The sequence below is a fragment of the Gorilla gorilla genome, chromosome 16 (assembly GCF_029281585.2).
Source record: "Gorilla gorilla gorilla isolate KB3781 chromosome 16, NHGRI_mGorGor1-v2.1_pri, whole genome shotgun sequence".
Taxonomy (NCBI): Eukaryota; Metazoa; Chordata; class Mammalia; order Primates; family Hominidae; genus Gorilla; species Gorilla gorilla.
This window is the reverse complement of record NC_073240.2, coordinates 26,050,106-26,074,356: the sequence shown is the minus strand read 5'-3', so window position 1 is coordinate 26,074,356 and position 24,251 is coordinate 26,050,106. Positions and strand designations below refer to the sequence as shown.

General features: G+C 42.3%; 1 long non-coding RNA gene across 1 annotated transcript; it reads right to left on the bottom strand.

Moving 5' to 3' along the window:
• Positions 1 to 12,704: 12,704 nt before the first annotated feature.
• Positions 12,705 to 22,626, bottom strand: LOC129527081 (uncharacterized). The gene is made up of 3 exons (XR_008671980.2): positions 22,439 to 22,626; positions 16,317 to 16,471; positions 12,705 to 12,885 (listed from the first exon to the last, which is right to left on the bottom strand). It is a non-coding gene; the product is annotated as an uncharacterized lncRNA (long non-coding RNA).
• Between the last annotated feature and the right edge of the window lie 1,625 nt (positions 22,627 to 24,251).

The following is a 24,251-nucleotide window of genomic DNA, read 5'->3' as shown; positions in this document are numbered from 1 at the left end:
AAAGGAGAAATGTTTTTCATTTATCCATCCCTCACAAGTAGCAATGTATATACCACATGGCTGCCACTAGATTTGCTTAGTTTGTAAAAATGAGTGAGTGAAAATCAGTTGACTTCCTTTATACCGATAATGAAAAATTGAGTATAGAAGTTAAAATGTATTTTATAATAGCATAAAAACGTGATATACTTCGAGATAAACCTGACAAAATGTGTGCAAAATGTGTGCTCTGGGAATTAGAAAACGCTGATCAGATTGATATTCAAAAAATCTAAATAAATATAAAGATACACCAATTTAATGGATTGGAAAGCTCAATATTAAGGATCAATTTTTTTTTTTTTGAGACGGAGTCTCGTTCTGTCACCCCAGCTGGAGTGCAGTGGCACGATCTTGGCTTACTGCAACCTCCACTTCCCAAGTTCAAGAGATTCTCCTGCCTCAGCCTCCTGAGTAGCTGGGATTACAGGCGCTTGCCACCACGCTCGGCTAATTTTTGTATTTTTAGTAGAGACGGGGTTTCACCATGCCTTGGTCAGGCTGGTCTCAAGCTCCTGACCTCGTGATCCACCCACCTCAGCCTCCCAAAGTGCTGGGATTACAGTCTTGAGCCACCACCCCTGACCAAGGGTCAATTCTTACATATTTATCTATACATTCAGTAGAATCCTCAGCCGATTTTTTATTATTTTTTTTAGAAACTGAGAAGTAGATTCCAAGATTTATGTAAGAAACTAAATAATTAGTACAGCCAAACCAATTTAGAAGAAAAGGAACAATATTGGGGGACTCACTACTTATTTCACGTTTTCTTTTCTTTTCTTTTTTTTTGAGACGGAGTTTTGCTCTTGTTGCCCAGGCTGGAGTGCAGCTGCATGATCTCGGCTCACTGCAACTTCCGTCTGCCAGGTTCAAGGGATTCTCCTGCCTCAGACTCCCGAGTAGCTGGGATTACAGGCATGTGCCACCACACTCGGCTAATTTTTGTATTTTTAGTAGAGATGGGGTTTCCCCATGTTGGTCAGGCTGGTCTCGAACTCCCGACCTCAGGTGATCCGCCTGCCTTGGCCTCCCAAAGTGTCGGATTACAGGCGTGAGCCACCGCACCTGGCCATTATTTCAAGTTTAATATAATGTGGTATTAGTCAAGATAGTGTGGTATTGGTGTAAGGATAAATAGATAAATGGAACAGTATAGCAAATACATATATGTATGTATAGCATATGCATATACATATATGGATATGTATAAGGATAAATATTTAGATAACTGGAGCATTATAGCATATACATATATGGTTGGTAGGTTTTTGACTCATGTGCCAAGGAAATTCAATTTTCTTGAATTGAAGAAAGGAGAATATTTGTAGCAAATGCTCCTAAAACAACAGAGCATTCATATGCCAAAATACAAAACAAAACTCTTCACCCTTTTTTGCACTAGATATAAAATTAATTCAAAATACCACAGATATAAATGTAAACCCTTAACACATAAAATTTCTAAGGAAAATACTGTAGGTAATCTTTATGACCTTGTGTCAAGCAATATATAATGGTAGGGAATAAATATCAAGCACAAAATTTAAAAATGGATAAATTGGCTGGGCACGGTGGCTCATGCCTGTAATCCCAGCACTTTGAGAAGCCGAGGCGGGTGGATCACCTGAGGTCAGGAGTTCAAGACCAGCCTGGCCAACATGGTGAAACCCCCATCTCTACAAAAGTACAAAAATTAGCCGGGCATGATAGAGGGTGCCTGTAATCCCAGCTACTCAAGAGGCTGAGGCAGGAGAGTCGCTTCAACCCAGGAGGCGGAAGTTGCAGTGAGCCAAGATTGTGCCATTGCACTCCAGCCTGGGTGACAGAGCCAGACTCTGTCTCAAAAAAAAAACAACAAAAAAGGACAAATTATTCTTAGTCAAAATTAAAATAAATGCTGCTCTTTGACAGACACTGTTAAGAGAAAGACGAGATGGCACAGGCTCAGAAAAAAATATTTTCGGTACTTAACAGATGTAGGTCATATCAAAATTATACATATACATAGTTAAATTTAACAATATAACAATAAACATTTTTTGAAATGAGAAGAGTGACAGTCAAATAGTAGATATGGATGACGAACAAGTTAATGAGTTTTATTCAATGCCATTATCAGCAGGAAGATGTAAATTATTGAAACCACAGTAAGGTGCCACTATGTCCCTACTGGAATTATTAAGAGTCGATATATATACATATATACACATACATTTACTCACACGCACACACAAACACACACACACACTACAGACACACACAAACACACAGAGTCCAAACCAAGTGCTGGTAAGGATGTGGAGTAACGGGGATTCCCATATTTTCTGTTAGGATGCAAAATGATAGCCACTTTGGAAAACATTTTGGCAGTTTCTTGTAAAGTGAATCATACGTTTTTTTTTTTTTAAGACAGAGTCCGCTCTATCGCCCAGGCTGGAGTGCAGTGGCACCATCTCAGCTCACTGCAACCTCTGCCTCCCAGGTTCAAGCTATTCTCATGCCCTAGCCACATGAGGAGCTGGGATTACAGGCGTGTGCCACCACGCCTAGCTAAGTTTTTTGTGTGTGTGTGTGTTTGTGATGGAGTCTCACTCTGTCATCCAGGCTGGAGTGCAGTGGTATGATCTCGGCTCACTGCAACCTCTGCCTCCTGGGTTCAAGTGACTCTCCTGTCTCAGCTTCCTGAGTAGCTGGGATTATAGGCATGCACCACCACACCTGGATAATTTTCTTTTGTATTTTTAGTAGAGACAGGGTTTCACCATGTTGGCCAGGCTGGTCTTGAACTCCTGATCTCAGGTGATCCGCCTGCCTCAGCCTCCCAAAGTGCTGGGATTACAGGCATGAGCCACTGCACCCGGCCAAGTTTTGTATTTTTAGTAGAGATGGGGTTTCACTATGTTGGCGAAGCTGCTCTTGAACTGTTGGCCTCAAGTGATCCTCCCATCTTGGCCCCCCAAAGTGTTCGGATTATAGGCACGAGCCACCACAACCAGCCTTCTGAATCATACTTTTGTTATATGATCCAGCATCTCAGCGCTAAGATCTATTTTCCCAAGATGAATGAAACCATACGCTTGTAGTAACCATATAATACCTCAACACAAATATCCATCAAGTTATCCATATTCATAACATTTTATATTAATAAAAATGATGAGTACTCCAGAGGCTGAGGCAGGAGAATCGTTGAGCCCAGGAGGTGGAGGTTGCAGTGAGCCGAGGTTGCAGGATTGCACTCCAACCTGGGCAACAGGAGCGAAACTCTGTCTTTAAAAAAAACATAAATAATTGAGTAAATTGTGGTACATTCACTGAATATAGCACAGGTCAGTTTCAAAAAGAAACAAACCATTGATACAGTAAACATGACATATCTCGAAAGTGTTACTGAAAGATTACATACAGAATGATTTCATTTATATGACATTCTGTAAAAGGCAAAGTTATAGAGATAGATATCAATAATTTCCAAAACTAAATATAGTGGGAAGACTACTACAAGGAACTTTTGGGGTGAAAATGCAAAACAGTCCTCCAGGTGGCCTTGGATGGATTCAATTATTCCCATTTTCTCAGTTTTAATTTGCCAAGAATAAGTGTAGCATCAGCCTGGAATGCAGTATTCTGAGCTAGGGAGGGACTGTCTGGAACAACCCTGGCCTTGTTCTGGCCCTTCCTAAGGAATGTCACATCTTTAGTTAGGGAGGGACTGTCCAGGAGAGCTGGGGTTTGTTCCTCTCTGCCCTGAAAGCAGTATTTCCTTAAAGCTTTGCTCAGTGCACCATGTCTGCCCTGAGATATGTAACCCAGGGTGGGCTGCCTTTTGGGCTTCCTCAGCTGTGTGAAAGGGGGGCATTTGCAATCCAGACTTCATCTGCCCTGGGAACCCTTCTTGAGCCTTTGGGGATGAGCTCAGAATGGAGCCTAGGCTTCTTTTGAAGGAAGACTTTCTCCCTATCTGTAAATAATAAATGTGCATCCTTTAACTTATTGCCTGAGAATGTGTTCTGTCTCACTGCTCTCAGGTAGTTGTAGCACTGCAGCGGAGGATGCAGTGGGTAGAAGTGTCTGGAATCCTATTCCTGATGGCTGGTATAGTGATGACCTTTGCTGTCCTCTGTGCGGTGGAGTCCTCCCTTGGGATTGGTAATTGGTGAACCTGCTTCGAAAAGTTGGTGCAGTGGGTAAGGTTCGGTCAGAGAAACATGGCTTTCTGGCAAAGTGGGAGGGGCAATACCACCCAGTACTCAGCCCAAGGCAGAGACATCAGCCCAGGAGCACAGGGGCTGGACATGCACCTGGATGAGTTATGGATAAGGATGGGTGGTAAATGGGACATGTCACTCTCCTCCCCACAGATGTAAGTGAGCTGGCTGCATGGACTGAGACAGAGAGAAAGGAATGTGGAAACAGCCGATCATAGTTCAAGATACCCTAGGTGCTGGGCACTTATGTGATCCCTTATTGTCAGGGCCCAAGAGCTTGAATGGTGAGTATTCAGACAGACCCTGAGGCACCCAAGAAGAAACTAGAGAGAGGTCCTTGTAAGGTCCCTGAGGCATGAGAGGAACTAACACGTACAATGTCAGCCCAGAAGATGGGAAGAGTCAGGCTCGAAAGGATAAGGAGGAAGACCAGGGAAATCTTATGCAGTGTGGCTATTGTGAGTGTTTGATAAAGGAACACTGCCACCTAAGTGTCTTGGTCTGATTGACACAGTTAAGAATGGGGCCAAGGCCTCTAGGTCCCTACTGAAGCCCTCTGGCCTTATACCCTTGTTATGATAAGAGGAGAAAAGAGAGGACTTCAGTTTTTTCTCAGGTGCTTGGATACCGGAACCCACATGACAATGTTTCTGGGTCCTTTTAGGAGAATAATTAAACGGATGACATTGGGAGGTTTGGGAACAAACTGGTGGCCCGTGATGCTTATCTGCATACAATGCTTATGTACTTGCGGGTAGGGCCCTGTGAGCAATTTTTTATGCAGGTGGCTGTGGTTCCCACCCTGAATGCATTATAGGCACTGATGTCCTGGAAGGTTATGCCCCCTCACAGCTAAGAACTAAGACACAATAGTGGGCCGTATCCACTCCTGCCTGTTACCTAAGCTACCCAAGCCGCACTGAGTCATTAAAAAAAGTGGTACTGCATACTAAATGGAACAATGACACTATTTTATTAATTCTGGATTTACTTGTTACAGATAAAAATGTGACAACTGGCTGGCCGTGGTGGCTCATGCCTGTAATCCCAGCACTTTGGGAGGCTGAAGTGGGTGAATCACGAGGTCAGGAGTTCAAGCCCAGCCTGGCGAACATGGTGAAACCCCGTCTCTACTAAAATATAAAAATTAGCAGGGCATGGTGGTGGGCGCCTATAATCCCAGCTACTCAGGAGGCTGAGGCAGGAGAAGTGCTTAAACCCGGGAGGCGGAGGTTAGAGACAGCCAAGATCGCACCAGGTCAGCCTGGGTGACAGAGCAAGACTCCGTCTCGAAAAAAAGAAAAAAGTGACAACCCACCTGTCACAATGTAACAGCCCAGTTTAGCTGGTCAAAAAGGCCATGGGCACAATGAATGCCAAAGCTACCTGAGCAAGAAGCCAGAACAGTATCCCAGATACAGGCAAGCCCCTGGCTGCACTCATGGATACAAAGGAGGCCTGGCAGCTGGTTAGGTCGCTTTGGGTACTGGAGACAACATGCATCCCACATGGGGGTTCTTCTGGCACCCAGAGTCAAGGTAACCAATAAAGCCACACACTTTGAATGGAACCCTTTGCAGCAGCAGGTTTACAACAATTTGTGTCTCAGGCACTTCCTTTTAAACCTTAAATCTGCTAGCCAGATGAAATCACAGTTGTGTGCAACCTGATGCACAGTGATGGATGTCTCTGGCAACAGAAAACTGACACTGGGGTGTACCAGCCTCTCAGATCTTGGACACATAAGTTGCCTCAGGCAGCCACCAAATATCCCTCTTTATTTTATTTTATTTTTTTGAGATGGAGTTTCACTTTTGTTGCCCAGGTTAGAGTGCAATGGTGTGATCTCGGCTCACTGCAACCTCTGCCTCCCGGGTTCAAGCAATTCTCCTGTCTCAGGCTCCTGAATAGCTGGGATTACAGGCGCATGCCACCATGTCTGGCTAATTTTTCTATTTTTAGTAGAGATGGGGTTTCATCACATTGGTCAGGCTGGTCTCGAACTCCTGACCTCAGGTGATCCACCTGCCTTGGCCTCCCAAACTGCTGGGATTACAGGCATGAGCCACCACGCCCGGCCTATATCCCTCTTTTAAATGGCAATCCTTACTTGATATTGGGTACTGTTTTGGACTGGGCACCTCGTGGCCAGAATGCCAGATGAACCTCTGCAACCTGAACTGCCATTTCTCTCTGGATGGCTCACAAGCTCAACCAATAAAATTAGACAGGCTAGATAGACTTCAATTATCAAATGGAAGTGGTGCATTCAAGTTCAGGCCCAGCTAGGACCACATGTGACCAGCAGGCTCCATGAAAAAATGGCTAGCTAATTAGAAGACACCAAGAGAACCAGTGGGTGTGCTTTGGCTCCTCCCATGGCTGCCTGGAGCCTAAGGCTCCAAGACAAGCCTGTTGATGGTGTGGCATGGTTTACTGATGGCTCAGTGAAACAACAGAGCAGATGGGGTCTGTTAGGCTGTGGTTGTCATCATCATTTGTCAGAATAAACCTCGGCAATTTGCCCAGTGGACCAAACAACACGCATTTGTGATGACCATGCAGGCCACCCCTACCACCAGGTCTTCCTGCATTTCACCAATGTGTGGGCCTTTGCTAACAGCATACATACCTCATCAGGGAATGGCAATTGAGTGACTAGAATACTTAAAGAGCCTCTGTGTGGGGACAAAGACTATCAAAACAGCTTGCTACTTGGAAAGGACAAAAAATATGCACTCTTGTGGATGCTGATACTACCATTGCTGTTATTGAGGAGAACTTGTCATGATTTTGAACACTCCAGAGGACCTCAGTCTCACCAAGAAGGATCCTTCACTACATGACCAGCAAAACAATGGCCATGCTCTCATGGAATATGATGGGCTTTGTATGCACCCTGTCATCTGCAAGCCAGCGGAGCTACTGAACAATGGAACAGCCAAAGCAACTGAAGATAGGACATCAAGAAGGCCTGCTCATGAGGCGGTACTTCTATCTAGTAGTATGAACACTAAACACTACACTCCAATGCATGGGAAATGGGGCACTGCAGCACATGTTGGGAAACACGAGCTTGATGTGGATGGAGGTGGACCAGGTAGCTGGCTAATTAGGCTGTTCCTGTGAAATTCCAACCTCAGTGTTCCCTACCATTCTTTTTCCTTTTCTCTTCAAAGTGCATGTTCTTGGGGGTGGTTTGTGGTTCAGGCCACCATAAAACCCCAGAAAGGGCCCCCTAACTCTAATTTTATGGCAGTGTTCCCCAAGGTGACCCCACTTTCTATGGGATCTCACAGTGTTGGGGGACAGGATCAGGGAGGACCAGGGTGCTAGGAACCCTCTAGTAGTGCTGGAAACATCTGATACTTCCAGTGGGGTGGCTTATGTTATCAGGCACATCAAGTTTATATAGGACATGTCCTCCCTTGCTGGACTGGATGACTGAAATCAACTTGTTTAGGTCTATAACAAGTGCTTTGGGTGCCAGCAGAAGTAGTAACCTCAGCACAGGGACAGACAAACTGGCTACACCAGCTCAGCCCAATTCTTATCTGATAGATAGGGAAGATCTGAGACCCAGGGAGGGGCAGGTGGGAATGAATCTCGTAATCCATTCTTTCTGCAGGGTCATGGCAGCAGAGGCCAGGAAGCCTAAAGCCTTTGTTAGGATTTCCCAAGCTGTGGCCACTATGGGAAACACTGATTACGGTGGTAATTTCATGACAGTATGTATTTGTTGAAACTCTATAAACTGTGTACTGGAAAAGGATGGATATCACCTCCAGAAACCCAATTTTAAAAATTAAAAGTTGGTGCCGGGCGTGGTGACTCACGCCTGTAATCCCAGCACTTTGGGAGGCCGAGGTGGGTGGATCACGAGGTCAGGAGATCAAGACCATCCTGGCTAACATGGTGAAACCCCGTCTCTAATAAAAATACAAAAAATTTACATGGGCATGGTGGCGGGTGCCTGTAGTCCCAGCTACTCGGGAGGCTGAGGCTGGAGAATCACTTGAACCAGGGAGGTGGAGCTTGCAGCGAGCCGAGATTGCACCACTGTACTCCAGCCTAGGCAACAGAGTGAGACTCCGTCTCAAAAAACAAAAAAAAATTAAAGAGTTGGCCGGGCACAGTGGCTCATGCCTGTAATCTCAGCACTTTGGGGGGCCGAGGCAGGCGGATCTTCTGAGGTCAGGAGTTCAAGACCAGCCCGGCCAACATGGTGAAACCCCGTCTCTACTAAAAATACAAAAATTAGCCGGGCATTGTGGTGCATGCCTATAATCCCAGCTACTTGGAAGGCTGAGGCTGGAGAATCCCTTGAACCAGGAGGTGGAGGTTGCAGTGAGCCAAGATTGTACCACTGCATTCCGGCCTGGGCGACAGAGTGAGACTCCAACTCAAAAAAAAAAAAAAAAAACTAAAGAGTTATTGCATCAAAATCCTTTTAATCTTTCTTTCTTTAAATCAGTATCCCCCCAAGCCAGGCATGGTGGCTCACGCCTGTAATCCCAGCACTTTGGGTGGCCGAGGCGGGTGGATCACAAAGTCAGGAGATTGAGACCATCCTAGCTAACACGGTGAAACCCCGTCTCTACCAAAAATACAAAAAATTAGCCAGGCGTGGTGGTGGGTGCCTGTAGTCTCGGCTACTCGGGAGGCTGAGGCAGGAGAATGGCGTGAACCCGGGAGGCAGAGCTTGCAGTGAGCCGCGATCGCAACCACTGCACTCCAGCCTGGGCAACACAGTGAGACTCCATCTCAAAAAAAAAAAAAATCTGTAGCCCCCCAAGTTGCAATATATGATAAGTGTTTTTCCACGGGGTTTTTCCATTTACTCGTTCTGCATAAATATAAAATGGTTAAGAGTCCTGCCTATAGGTAGGTTCAGACTTATCGCTTGCCCAAACTCCCACTCACAGCTGTACAAGGAGTTCATTCTTTTCGCCAGAGTTACCTTTGGACATCTTTACCTCTCTGTAGTCCTTTGCTTCCTTCTGTAGCTTGAAATCTCTGTTCATGCTTGTTGTGGCTAAGATATATACATTGAAGCTACTGGAGTACAGGAAATACTACCCCAATGTGTGGCACCCTGGCACACTGAGGATTTTAAACTGGAGGAGACAGAAAACCAGAGGAAGAAAGGTTTGAAATGACCTGCTCCCACCTCTTCTCTCCTGAAGACCCTCATGTGACAGGTATTCTGCCCTATGCCCGAAGGGAAGGAATATCAAACTTGGAGGCCAAGAAGAACCTGAACAGTCAGGCCTTGGTAAGTTCCTCCCAGTTTATTACCATTAGATCATACCCTTTTGTCCTCCAATCATACTTCTAAATGACTGTCCATAAAAATGCACAGTTCTCCCTAGATGTTTGAGTTTTCATTTCTGTAGTCTCCTGTGTCACATAGAACTTACATTAAATGCATTTGTGGCTGGGCGTGGTGGATCATGCCTGTAATCCCAGAACTCTGGGAGGCCAAGGAGGGCGGATCACCTGAGATCAGGAGTTTGAGACCAGCCTGGCCAACATGGTGAAACCCCATCTTTACTAAAAATACACAAATTAGCTGGGTGTGGTGGTGGGTGCCTGTAGTCCCAGCTACTCGGGAGACTGAGGCAGGAGAATCGCTTGAACCCGGGACGCAGAGGTTGCGGTTAGCAGAGATTGCACTCCAGCCTGGCAACAGAAGTGAGGCTCCGTCTCAAAAAAAAAAAAAAAAGCATTTGTATACTTTTCTTTTGTTAATCTGGATTTTGTTATGAGGACTCAGCCATGAACCTTGCAGGAGGTGAAGGAAAGGTATTATTTTTCTCCCCTGCAAAGCCCTAACCCGCAGTGTCTCAGAATGTGACTGTTTGGACATAGGGCCTCCAATTAGATGATTAAGGTAAATGAGGTCATTAAGGTGGGCCGAATCCTATCTGCCTGGTGTACCTATAAGAATAGAATGCTTGGATGAGAGAGCCAGGGATGTGCAAGCACAGGGGAAGGAAGAGGTGAGAGCACAGAGAGAAGGTGGCCGTCTGCCAGCCACGTAGAGAGGTCACAAAGAATACAACCTTGCCAGCCTCCAGAACGTTACAGCCTCCAGAACGTTAACTTCTGTTGCTTAAGCCACCCAGTCTCTGGTACTTTGTTATGGTAGCCGTAGCATATTAAGACAATGCTCAAGGAATCAACTCACTCATCTCACTTCAGAAACTGATCCCTTTGGGAGGCCGAAGAGGGAAGATTGCTTGAGCCCAGGAGTTCGAGACCAGCCTGGGCAACAAAGCGAGACCCTGTCTCTCTTAAAAAAAAAAAAGAAGAAAAAGAAAAAAGAAATTGACTTCCTGACCACTCAGGTTGTTTTTAAATATACTTTCTCTCTGGATTAGTAACATACTCCGCGCTTAGGTTCTAGACCTTTCTTCCCCATGGTACGTTTAAAAAGTTGTACATTTTGGTCAGTGGTTCTGTTCTCATTTCATAGTCTTCATTTTAAATGATCCAATAATTACCAAACAAACAGAAAGAATGTATGCATTCATTATGGGGATGAGAGGGAGAAACAGAATAGACAACTCTGATGGGGAATGATCTGAATTTTAGTCTTCCTAAACACATCAGGATGCTCCTCCTACGGAAGCAGGTTCCAGTGAATGGCAATACTGCCACAGGCAGGCCAGAAACAGCAGTAACGTGGGAAATAGTAGACTCGTAAGTAAGTTAAACATCTAAAATGATAAGCTGTGATTTGCTTCTACAAAATTAAGGTAATTTTAAATTCTTAGGCATTTGATTAAAGTTTGGACAAAATTGGACAAAATGTGACAATGCACATTTACTACAGCTAGCAAATGATATTTGCTACATACTAAAGTAATGTAGTCACATATAAGAAGAAAAACAGCATGCCTATATATGTTACTTGTATTTTTTTAGAAAACTAAAACAAAATTTTATTTGATGCTTTGAATACAAATAACTTATTTTCATATATATATCTATGTATTTTATATATAGATATATATATACACTATATATATTATATGCATTTCTTTTTTTTTTCAGATGGAGTCTCGCTCTGTTGCCCATGCTGGAGTGCAGTGGCACTCTCAGCTCACTTCAACCTCCACCTACCAGATTCAAGCAATTCTCCTGCCTCAGCCTCCTGAATAGCTGGGATTACAGGTGACTGCCACCACGCCCGGCTATATCTATCTATCTATCTATCTATCTATCTATATATCTATATATATATATCTATATATATATATATATAGAGAGAGAGAGAGAGAGAGAGAGAGGGGCAAGGTCTCACTCAGTAGCTAGATTGGAGTGCAGTGACCTGATCATGATCACAGCTCACTGTAACAAGTGATGCTCCCATCTCAGGCTGCAGAGTAGCTACGACAACAGATGCTCACTACCATGCCCAGCTAGATTTTTACACTTTTTATAGAGACGGGCTCTTGCTATGTTGCACAGGTTGGCAAATGACTTATTTTCACACTGTGCATCTGGTAATCCAGATGAAGTTGAAAACTGAGTCAATAAGGATTGATTTGCTGTCTGAGCTGTAAGCTCCATTCTTCATACACAAATCAGTTTATTTTGTTGGGGCTCAGATACACCAAAGACTGGTGCTTTGTCATGCTTAGCCGTCTTAGAATTTGCCTCAGAATGAAGGTCTCTCTAATCTTGTCTCCCACTCCCAAGTCCAGGAAGAGCCTCTCTCTGAAATTTCCTTATCTGACCAAGCAAGCTTCTTTACAAAAGAAATATAATGGGCTGGGCATTTACAGTCTGGGCACAGTGGCTCACGCCTGTAATCCCAGCACTTTGGGAGGCCAAGGCAGGTGGATCACGAGGTCAGGAGTTTGAGACAAGCCTGACCAACACGGTGAAACCCCGTCTCTACTAAAAATACAAAAATTAGCCGGGTGTGGTGGCAGGCGCCTGTAATCCCAGCTGCTCAGGAGGCTGAGGCAAGAGAATCACTTGAATCTGGTAGGTGGAGGTTGCAGTGAGCCAACATCATGCCACTGCACTCCAGCCTGGGCAACAGAGTGAGACTCCATCTGAAAATAAAATAAAATAAAGAAATGCAACGGTCTTGAACATCCTCCCCAGGGATCTCATCAAGTAACCAGGAAAGATCAAGAGGCTAGGAGTCCTCACCAGCCCAGACACACCTACCATCTGTTCGTTTGAGGTCAGCTCCAAGAGATTATCTGGAGGACTTAATTTGCATTAAACAACAACAACCTCTCTTCCTGCGTAGCTCTGCACCTCACCTTCTCCTAATGTCTGCTTCCTGCCTCCTGGGTCTGTTCATTCTCCTTGACGGTCTAACGCCTCTTAAAATAATAGTCTACGTTACACATCGCCTTCTTCCTCTATGAAAACAGATATATAAACGTGTGTACCTCACTGGGTCATCATTCTTTTGTGGTTCCCTCCCTATGCAATTTAAAATAAAATTTTACATACCTTTTCTTCTATTAATCTTCCTTTTGCCAGTTGATTTTTCAGTGAACCTTCAAAGGACAAAGGAGAACTTTTTTCTTTGCCCTTATAGTTTAATCCGTGTATTAGTTTAGCACCTACGATCTCACCAGTGAGGTCAGAGGAATTATCCTAGGCTCTGAAAACACAGAATTGAAAAATTTTCTGTCTCCAAAGGGCTTACATTTTAGTACTATCATTCCAGGTGCTATAAGTAAAAATCAGGTAAACATTCTGTTCCATTCTAATCAAGTATCTACTGTTAGCAGGAGACATGGACATAAGCTTTCAAAAAGCTGCTCTGTGACCACCTAACACCACAGCAACCCAGGAACCAAGCTCCAGGCATCATTCATCATTCTCATCATTTCTACTCTGTTTCCATCATCTTTTTTTTTTTTTTTTTTTTTTTGAGACACAGTCCGCTCTGTCCCCCAGGCTAGAATGCAGTAGCGCAATCTTGGCTCACTGCAAGCTCCGCCTCCCGGGTTCACGCCGTTCTCCTGCCTCAGCCTCCGGAGTAGCTGGGACTACAGGCGCCTGCCACCACGCCTGGCTAATTTTTTGTATTTTTAGTAGAGACGGGGTTTCACCGTGTTAGCCAGGATGGCCTCGATCTCCTGACCTCGTGATCCACCCGCCTCGGCCTCCCAAAGTGCTGGGATTACGGGCCTGAGCCACCGCGCCCGGCCTCCATCATCTTTTGAGTTGCTACGTTCGTCATCTGTACAGCTGCAGCAAGTCTGTGTATATTTTTCATCTAACTGCCAGCTTGCTCCACCAAGTTGAACTGACCTTGGACTCTTAGTCCAAGATGCCATGGACCCAAAGAGTGACCGGTAGCAAGGCTTATTGTGGAGAGCGAAAAGACAAACCTTCCATTGCGTTGAAAAGAACCCCAGCGGATTGTGGCTGCTGGCTGGGGTTGCCAGCTTTAATTCCTTTATTGTCCCCACCCATGTTCCATTTCTGTCCTATCAGAGTGCCCTTTTTTCAATCCTCCCCTCGATTGGCTACTTTTAGAATCCTGCTGATTGGTGCATTTTACAGAGCGCTGATTAGTGCGTTTTAAAATCCTCTGTAAGACACGAAAGTTCCCCAAGTTCCCACTCGACCCAGGAAGTCCAGCTGGCCTCACCTCTCACAACCATGTCAGTAATCCCTTTGAGTAGCAATGGTTGAAATGCACCAATTAAAGACACATTGTCAGAGTAGATCTAAAAACAAGACCCCGTTATATCTTGTATATTGGAAATCTGTATAAATATGAAGACATACATAGACAATTGCAAATTTAAATCAATGAGATATCATCTCACACTTGTTAGAATGGCTATTTTCAAAGACAAAAGTTAGTGTTGATAAAGATAGGGAGAAAAGGGAACACTTGCGTACTGTCGGTGGGAATGTAAATTAGTACAATATAGTAATTATGGAAAAAATTGTGAAGGATCCTAAAAAAAAAATAACAATAGAATTACCCTTTGATCGAGCAGTCTTATTACTCGGTATATATCCAAAGGTAATAAAATCTGCCTTGGGAGATTTCATGACTATCCAGTGTGTTGGATAGATATCTGCACTCCCACGTTCATTCCAGAATTAGTCACAATAGCCAAATATGGGATCAACCTAAGTGCCCATCAACAGATTAATGGATAAAAAGAATGCAGTGTATATGCAAAACAGGATATTATCGGCCTTAAAAAGGGAGAAATACTGTCATTGGAGGCAGAATAAATGTATCTGCATGACAATATGTTAAATGAAATAAGCCGGGAAGAGAAAGACAAATACCACATGAACCCATGTGTAAGCGGAATCTAAAAAAGCTCATTTATATAAATACAAAGTAGAATGGTGAGTACTAGGGCCTAAGGGTGGTAGGGGATGAGGATGGGTAGATGATTGTGAACGGGTACAAAATTTCAGTTAGATAGGAAGAAAAAGATCAAGAGATTGTACAACATGGTAACTATAGTTAACAATAAATTGCATTATGAAAAATGAAGAAAGAGTGGATGTAAAGTGTTCTTGCCACAAAAAATAACTGTGTGAGGTAACACATATGTTCTTAGCAAGAATTTATCACTTCACAATATATATTATTCTTCAAACATCATGTTTGAAGATGATGTGAAGATTTTACATAGTCAATACCCCAAATGTTGTCAATTAATAAACATAAATGTAAAAAAAGTAAAAGTACATATAAAAGTAAATGAATGAAACAAAATGTACCTTGCTAACAGTAACCAGAAGAAAGCAGGCATAGCTTTATTAGCTTCAGAAAGAATGTAATGTAAATACAGGGAAATTATCAGGGATAAAGACCTTATGTGATAATAAAGGGATCGATTTTCCAAGAAAATATAATGATCCTTAATATATATGCATGTAACAACAGAGCAACAGGGCATCAGTCTATGTGAGGCAGAAACTGTTAAAACCACAATAAGAAATAGATGAATCCGCTATTATCGTTGGAGACTTTCAACACTCCTCTATCAGAAATAGACAGATCCACCAAGCAGAAAAAATCAGTAAGGACATAGTTGAACTCAACAGTATCATCAGTCAATTGGATATAATTGACATCTACAGACTACTTTATCCAACAACGGGCAGAATACACATTGAACTCAAGCCCACAGGACCACTCATCGCAATGCACCACATTCTCCTCCATAAAACACACCTGAAACCATTTAAAAGAATCAGAATAATACAATGTATGCACTCAAACCACAACAGAATTAAGCTATAAATCAATTTTTAAAAACTGGTGAATTGCAAAATACGTGGAGATTAAATAATTCATTTCTAAATAATACATGGGTCAAAGAAATCTCAAGAGAAATTTTTAAAAATAATTTGAACTAAATTGAAAGGAAAACACACCTCATCAAAATTTGTCAGCTACAACAGGGAAGCTTAGAGGAAAATTACAGCATTGAGTGTGTATATATTAGAAAAGTTGAAACCCAAAATTCAAACATCTAAATTTTTACTGTAAAAGGAAGCAGAGCAATTGAATCCAAAGTAAGTGGGAGAAAATATATAACATTGGAAACACGGCAAAAACAAAGTAAAAGGTAAAGCACCTGGAATTTTCAAGTGAATATCGATAGTTTCATATTTTCCAGGACATACAAGTCCAAAGTTAAGTAGGATAGCATAACAGTCCCAACAGGACTGTTGCTTAAGATCATGGAGAGGTGACCCCCACTGAATTCAGGCGACACAAATCTTCAGAAATGATCAACCAAAGGCCTGTAAAGCAAGGTAATTTCATTTGGCTACTAAGTCAGGAAATGCATTAACCATGAATAATCCACCAACAATAAACGTTAAGTATTGCTAGGTATACAAGGCATGGTTACGTGTGGTAGAAAGAATAAAGTCAAAATACATGCTATGCTCTGAAAAACATGAGAAAATTGTGTGGTTTGTATGTGAACATCAAAATGTAAGCGGTCATGCACGTACACTGACAAACGTGTATATCCTCAGAGAATAATTTCATAAACACCCACTGCTACCACCTCTGAAGTCTCCTGCCTGCCTTACCTGTGTAGCTTCCCTGGGGTCCCTTCTCTGTGCAGCTGCAAACCCACCTCATTTGCAGTTTGCTGTTAGGATGCTCTCACCCTGTGGTGTATCTTTCGTCAGGTGGTGGTGAGCCGGCCACTGTGAATTTTCAGATCCACGGATCCCACTTACATCTGCAAAATGACAGACAGGAAAGAAAGTTCTTTGCCCCTTTTCACTCTCTTTTGTCCTCAGCACCAACCCCTCCTGGCAATGCTAATGGTCCTGCACAGTGGACCGGGGCCACCCTCACCTGTTCTGACTGGTTCCTGAATCAGAAGACCTCATGGATTGGGGATAACATTTCATAAAAGAACTGAGACGTTCAAATCCCTCCCCACAGAATGCAGTCCTCAGAGAGCGGCCCCTGCATCACTTTCTGAGCTGCCCGGCACCCTCACCCCCATGCCCAGTCCCTGCATGGTCTGCCCTTCCTTCTCCTGCCTCCTCATGTATTACTCATCCCAGTGGTCCTTCCAACCCACCACCCTCTTCTCATGCCCTGGCCTGTGCCACAGACACACTGTTTCCTCCTCCCTTTCCCTGCCCTGTTTGCTGGACTCACTGCTCCTCACTCTCCACAATCTCCTCCAAAGCTCCTCCTCCTGGAGGCCTCCCTTGCCCACCCAGTCCAGGCCTGAAACTTGCCCTCTGGGCTCCCAAGGGCAGCTCTTCCACTTGCAGTTTAGTTTCTGTTGCGTTTTCTGAATCCCTATTGGCCTTTAACATCTGAGAATTTGGAAACTTTGTCTATATTGCTTCCCTGTGAGCCCCACACATATAGTGAACAAAGAGCAACACAGAATATCTTCCTTTATGTTGAATTTCACAAAGAAATTCATGAATCTCTCAAACTCCTCACCTATATTCTTTTCTGCTTCCCAAGAAACTAAAAACTTTCTTTCAATCTGAAGAGAGTTTGCGCTTGAAGATGAACAGGTTTCTTTTTTTCCCTTTCTCATCTCAGGACAACATGTGACTCCCCTCAGCCTCTTCTCCAGCCTCCCCATCCTTAGTGCGCTGCTTAGCCCCTCCCCTGGGCCACGCTGCTCTATCATCTGCACCTATTCTTTCTATCTGGAAAGAATTTTTTAATTTCGCCCTTTTAAACCAACAATTTTTTTTCTTGATTTCCAAGATTCAGCTACATTAGTATGGCTTCCTTGCTAAATATTTTCAAACACTTATTTAGTTATTTACTTTTTTAGAGATGGAGCCTAGCTATATTTCTCAGGCTGCAGTGCAATGGATATTCATAGTTGTGATCACAGAGCATAGCAGCCTCCAATTCCTGGGCTCAAGCAATCAAATGCTTATTACTTACTATCTTTCTAAATTTTTAGCGTATGTTTATTTTTCTTTCTTTTTTCTTTCTTGTTTTTTTCGAGACGGAGTCTCGCTCTGTCGCCCAGGCTGGAGTGCAGTGGCGCGATCTCAGCTCACAGCAAGCTCCGCCTCCCGGGTTCAAGCTACATATGTTTATTTTTCAAATTTTATCACAATAGCTGTTACCCTGGTGGCATCAATGACATGGCGTTATTGAGGGCACATGCGTGATCTTGTAATAAAATCTTCTGTTGTCACCTTCAGGTAAGATCACCTGCATTCAATACTTACAGAATGGATGTCAACGGGAAGGTGCAAATCGCACTGACAATGATGCAGCCTGTTTTATTAAGAAATGTTTCATTGCCATTACTCTTTATGCCACAGAGGATTACGTGAAGACATCCATTTCTCTGGATTAAAATCTTGTTTAGAACTATCATAATCAAAATTTTAAGATTTTTGTAATTTCATTTATGAGTTAATCTCAATATTGTGTTAAATTTTATGTGAGTAAAACTTGTGATTTTATAATTCTAGAAGGGCTTTTTCCATAAATATAAAATATGCTGTTATGTGTATAGGGTCATGTACCACATAAGGGCCGTTTTGGTCAACAACAGACAATATGCATGTTGCTGGTCCCGTAAGATTGCAATGGAGTTGAAAATTTATCTTATCTTGTGACATTGTAGCAATCATAATGTCATTAGTACTTCAGGATTTTTTTTTTTTTTTGAGATGGAGTCTCACTTTGTCACCCAGTCTGGAGTGCAGTGGCGCAGTCTTGGCTCACTGTAACCTCTGCCTCCTGGGTTCAAGTGATTCTCCTGCCTCAGCCTCCTGAGTAGCTGGGATTACAGGCACGTGCCACGATGCCCGGCTAATTTTTGTATCTTTAGTAGAGACAGGGTTTCACCATCTTGGTCAGGCTGGTCTCGAACTCCTGACCTCGTGATCCTCCTGCCTCAACCTCCCAAAGTGCTGGGATTACAGACGTGAGCTACTGCGCCTGGCCTACTTCAGGTTTTTAAAATAAATTTAGTATAGCGTAAGCACACAGTGTTTCTCTTTTTTTTTTTTTTTTGAGACAGAGTCTCTCTCTTTCGCCCAGGCCAGAGTGCAGTGGCGCGATCTCAGCTCACTGGAAGCTCTGCCTCCCAGGTTCACCCCATTCTCCCGCCTCAGCCTCCTGAGTAGCTGGGACTACAGGCGCCCGCCACCGCGCCCGACTAATTTTTTTGTATTTTTAGTAGAGACGGGGTTTCACCGTGTTAGCCAGGATGGTCTCGATCTCCTGACCTTGTGATCCGCCTGCCTTGGCCTCGCAAAGTGCTGGGATTACAGGCGTGAGCCACCACGCCCGGCTGCATACAGTGTTTCTTCAATCTACAGAAGTGTACAATAATGTCCTAGACCTTCACCTTCACTCACAACTCACTCACTCACTCACCTGGAGGAACTTCCGGTCCTGCAAAACCCACTCATGATACCTGCTTTAAACAGCAGTACCAGTTAAAAAATGTTTTATATCATATTTTTACTATAGTATATGTATATATATGTATGTGTGTGTATGTGTATATATATGGTATATGATACCATCGCGTTATCATTGCTTACAGTTCAGTAAAGGTTTGTAGCCTAGAAGCAACATGCTTTACCATATAGCCTAGCCATGTAGTAGGCTATACCATCTAAGTTTGTGTAAGTACTCTCTACGTTGTTCTCATAATGACAAAATTGCCTAAAAATGCACTTCGTAGACTGTATTTGCTATTAATCAATGTGTGACTGTAGTTTAATTGGCAGAGATATTACCTTTCTTTTAGATCCACCTTAAATTTGTTGACACACAGTGGCTGACACCCACTGAGACTCCTACCTATACCCATGCATAGACTAACTCTGACCTTCCCTCTAGTGTTACACATGCCCATTAAATCATAGGTTTTTCTTTATGAGTTTCATTCACATTGTTCCTTTGTATTGCCAACTAGAAGCAAATAACCAGAGACACAGTAATCGTCAAGTAATTTCAGAAGGTATGAATCCAAATACTGCAGAAAAACTAACAGGGTTTGTACATGCCTTAACCAATGTAAAAACCAAGAATGGGTAAATTACGTGGAACGATGGTTGGCAAGACAGTACATCAGGCAATGAGCACAGTGATAGCTGAGGGATGTGAGGCAGCCATGCAAGCCCACTATTTCCTCATGTTATTGCTTCAAGAGAGTTCCCTGCTGTGGAGTAGCAAGGACTTTTGGAGAGTTTTGTGTTGAGATGAAACTGAGGGTCTGAAAGAACAAGTTTGCCCAATTCCATCAAGACCTCCAAGTACAGTGTTAACAGTGGGAGACAGTAATCATGACAGCTCCCAGTCAGAAAGGTTTGACTTATGCCAGCCATTTTCTACAGAGACATGGATCACAGAGCAGTCCAGGAGAAAAAGGGAAGGACACATTGAGAAGACATTTGAATGAAGTTGGCCTTCAACTCTTTCATCTTATTCATGATACTAAAAGACACAGCCCTTTACATGACACGGCCATCTTGCAACAATCCCAAGGATAAAGGTAGCCCAATAGAGAGGAAGGAAATATGTATAAGTAGGTTGAACCACTCCCCCTTGACCCAAACCTGAATTTCCTATGATTTGTTGGTATATGCGTCTGATAAACCTGTATTGTGTAATAAAAGCACTCCGAGGTATGACTTCAGATTTCCCAACTTTATAATTGTGAGAAAGCAATACACATTCAGTAGAAATTGTACTTCGAGTACCCATACAACCATTCTGTTTTTCATTTTCATTGCAGTATTCTATAAGTTACACGAGATATTTAACACTTTATTATAAAATATGGTTCTGTTAGATGATTTTGTACAAATGTAGGCAAATATAAGTGTTCTGAGCACTCAAGACAGGCTAGACTAAGGTATGATGTTCAGTAAGGTAGGCATGTTAAACACATTTTGACTGGTGATATTTTCAATTTACGATATTTCAATTTATGGTGATATTTTCAATTTATGAAACCATTTTCAATATCGTTTATTGGGAAGTAGCCCCAACTTAAGTTGAGGACCATCTGTAATTTCAGTGGAGCTTTCCATTTATCAGAACAGAACAGAACAGAACTCTCATCAATGAAGAATAAACCAGTAAATCTTATCTCCTCTATTTGTTTCCCCAGAAAACTTCTAGTTTCTTTCAGATTTGGGAATCATCTTTCCCTTGTCCTTCATTACATAAATAACATTATCTATCTAGTTTGCAATGACTATTAGGTTCTTCTAAATTTGTGGTGAAATTTAAGGTTAATGGCGCGAGGTCATAATACAATAAAAGAATGAAGATGAGGGTTACTTAAAAAAATTAATCAAGGTCTGCTCTTAAGATTTTCTGTATATGGTATTGAAACCCCGAGTGCCTGACTGCAGCATTGCCTGGCAAACAAAGCTCTATAAATAATGTGAAATAAAAATATCCATAAACTATCAATGCTCTTGGTCCATTGCTTTTTCACATCTCATGTATCTTAAATAAGTGCCCCCCAGAATCGCTTTTAGACCATAAGATTGAGGATTTCATTACTTGTATAACAGCCATTTGCTATTGAATCTCATAGATCCACCCTGCAGGAATGAGTCCTTCATTAGAGAATGTGTTTCTCTCAATTCAATCCTGTTGGCATTTGCACAATTTGTATTGCAGAACCTGAACAATTCCTAGCCTGCTTTTTGGACCCCTAAGTTGTTTCTTCAAGAGGAAGTTAGTGTTTAACCTAGGGTGAGGAATCCTATCTTTACTTGCCATCTAGTCTCATACAAACGATATATGAGGAGTGTCAAAGGTTCAGCCTAAAACAATGGACATTAATGGAGCACGTAAAACCTAAAAAGTAGGTAAACTATTGACTAAGTCAATAAAAATGAACATATAAAAATTAAAAAAGTAGCTTGCTCATTGATATAGAAGAAATAAAGATTGTAATTCCCTTTCTACAAGATGATACTATTAAAATATATGCTGCTTGAAGATGTATGACATTTCCTGAGTGGCATTTTTATTTCAGTGCAGACTAATCACTCATCAAGTAGTAAGAAAATAATACATCTCTATATTATGGATTTTCTGTAGGAAGGCAAGTCAAGCAGCCATTTACAAAACCAAAGTGAAAATACTCAAATATGCAAGCCAATGTCTATAGCTTTTGGGTAAGGAGAAAAACAAACAATATGATGACACTCATTTGCACGGTAGCAAAGTAGCTGTCTCTGCATTCAGAATGGGAGTCTCAGTGTTCTGTCTACACAAATTAATTCCTTGTGCACCTTCCACAATAAGAACAAACTAAACCACGTAATTTAAACTATCATAGCTTCTTTAAGCCTGCGATTGTAAGTAAATTTTGTCCTGTGGCTCTCAGGAAAGTCTCTGACCCTCTCCTTTTCAACCAGTCGTATTTCATAGCAAATTTCTGGAAAACACTAAAACAGAGAATATGTAACATTTGTCTTTCTTAATAAAGTGCTATTTTCATTTAATTACTAAAGAAAGATGATTGAACAGATGAAAATAATTAAATATGTATTTCGAAAAATGATTATGATAGCATTTTAAAATACAGGAATGAAAGGCATTAATACACAATACAAAATATGAATTGGTTTTAAACGATGTTTATGTGATTAAAAGAAAGACAATCGCATGCAAGTTTTAAAGATATCTGCACCCCCACCTCCAAAAAAGCAATATGAAATGTTACCAGGAAGGTGTCATTGATCAGCGAACACAGTTACTGTAGAGAAAAGCCTTTCTTATGCAAAAAGGCCGCATTCCTCAAATAGCCCCAGAGGGAGGGCAGGGGGCAGCTGACCTTGCCCCCACAAACCCCACAGAAGGCTCTGAGCTCAGCTACAGTGGCTGCGGCCAGCCCTTGGTGGGCGTGGTCTGCAGCAGGAGGACCGCATTCGAGGTCGGCAGCAGGAGGACAACTGCGCTTGCGCAGGAGGCACCCAGGGATGACTGACAGGTCTCTGCCACCTCTGGCTGTTGCTGGAGGAGTACAAAGTACCCCAGGTTCCAAAAACCAGGCAACCATAATGAGGAGCCTTGACATCTAATTTATTTCACTGGGACTGTACTAAACAAATAAAGCGGGGAGCAGTGTTGGGGATTGTCTAAGATTCAAGAGAACATTAGAGATATAAGCAACAACAGCAATGTTCTAAAGTTCTAAATCCTTTTATTTCAAGGTACAGCTGGGAATATTGGTGTAGGAGCGAAGTATCCAGGATTTACTAGCCTCTTTCTTCCTTTTAGAACACCACAGTAGATAGGCTAAAGGGCTGTGGATGGAAAATTCTTGTATTAAATGAAGACTCTTAGTAATTAAGACAATGTAATATTTGCACAGATAGAAAGGTGAACCAGTGAAATAAAGGAAAGCTCAAAACAGACAATATAAATGCAAATAATTAATAAGAGCAATTATTAGTAAAAAGATGGCTTTTACAATCAATGTTCTAGGAAATTAATATTCACTGGGGGAAGTTAAATGTACCTTTAACTTCACATTACACATAAAATTAATTGCAGGTGCATCATAGACCCAAATATAAATACCTTTTAATACAGTATTTACAACCTACGTTAGGAAAATATCTTCATGACTATAGGCTAGCATAAGATTTATTAAATTAGACCTACAATGTATTAACAATTTAACAGAAAAACATTTTCTAACGTAGTTTATGCGAGCAAGGACTATGGAGACAGCCCTTTTTTTGCAGGGCTTTAGCTCAAATTCAGAACTTGTACTTAGGAGTGGTAATAGAACCTACCTTTTGATATTTTGGGAGAAATGAATGAACTAATGATACATAACGCCTGTAGATAAATATCAGGTCTATACTAATCACAACATCAGTATGCTAATATTGACAGTGTTTTCTAAGTAATTTAAATATATTTTTTGTATCAATTGTAAAATACATCATTATTTTACGCCATAGTAAAGGAATAAAATCATTGACAAGTTATGGTACAAATACTTCCTACGCCTTATAATTTTTACCTCACAATTAATGACAATAACTCTTTTCGACGTATATAAATGTGGATATTTGTTTTATATCACTCCAATGAGATGCAAATATAAGCAAATCACGTTAAAAAAGGTATTGCTGCTCGGCGCGGTGGCTCACACTCGTAATTCCAGCACTTTGGGAGGCCGAGGCGGGAGGATCATGAGGTCAGGAGATCGAGACCATCCTGGCTAACACGGTGAAACCCCATCTCTACTAAAAATACAAAATATTAGCCAGGTGTGGTGGCGGGTGCCTGTAGTCCCAGCTACTCAGGAGGCTGAGGCAGGAGAATGGCGTGAACCTGGGAGGCGGAGCTTGCAGTAAGCCGAGATTGTGCCACTGCACTCCAGCCTCAGCAACAGAGTGAGACTCCATCTCAAAAAAAAAAAAAAAAAATTCTCTACTAAAAATACAAAAATTAGCTGGGTGTGGTAGTGTGTGCCTGTAATCCCAGCTACTTGGGAGGCTGAGGCAGGAGAATTGCTTGAA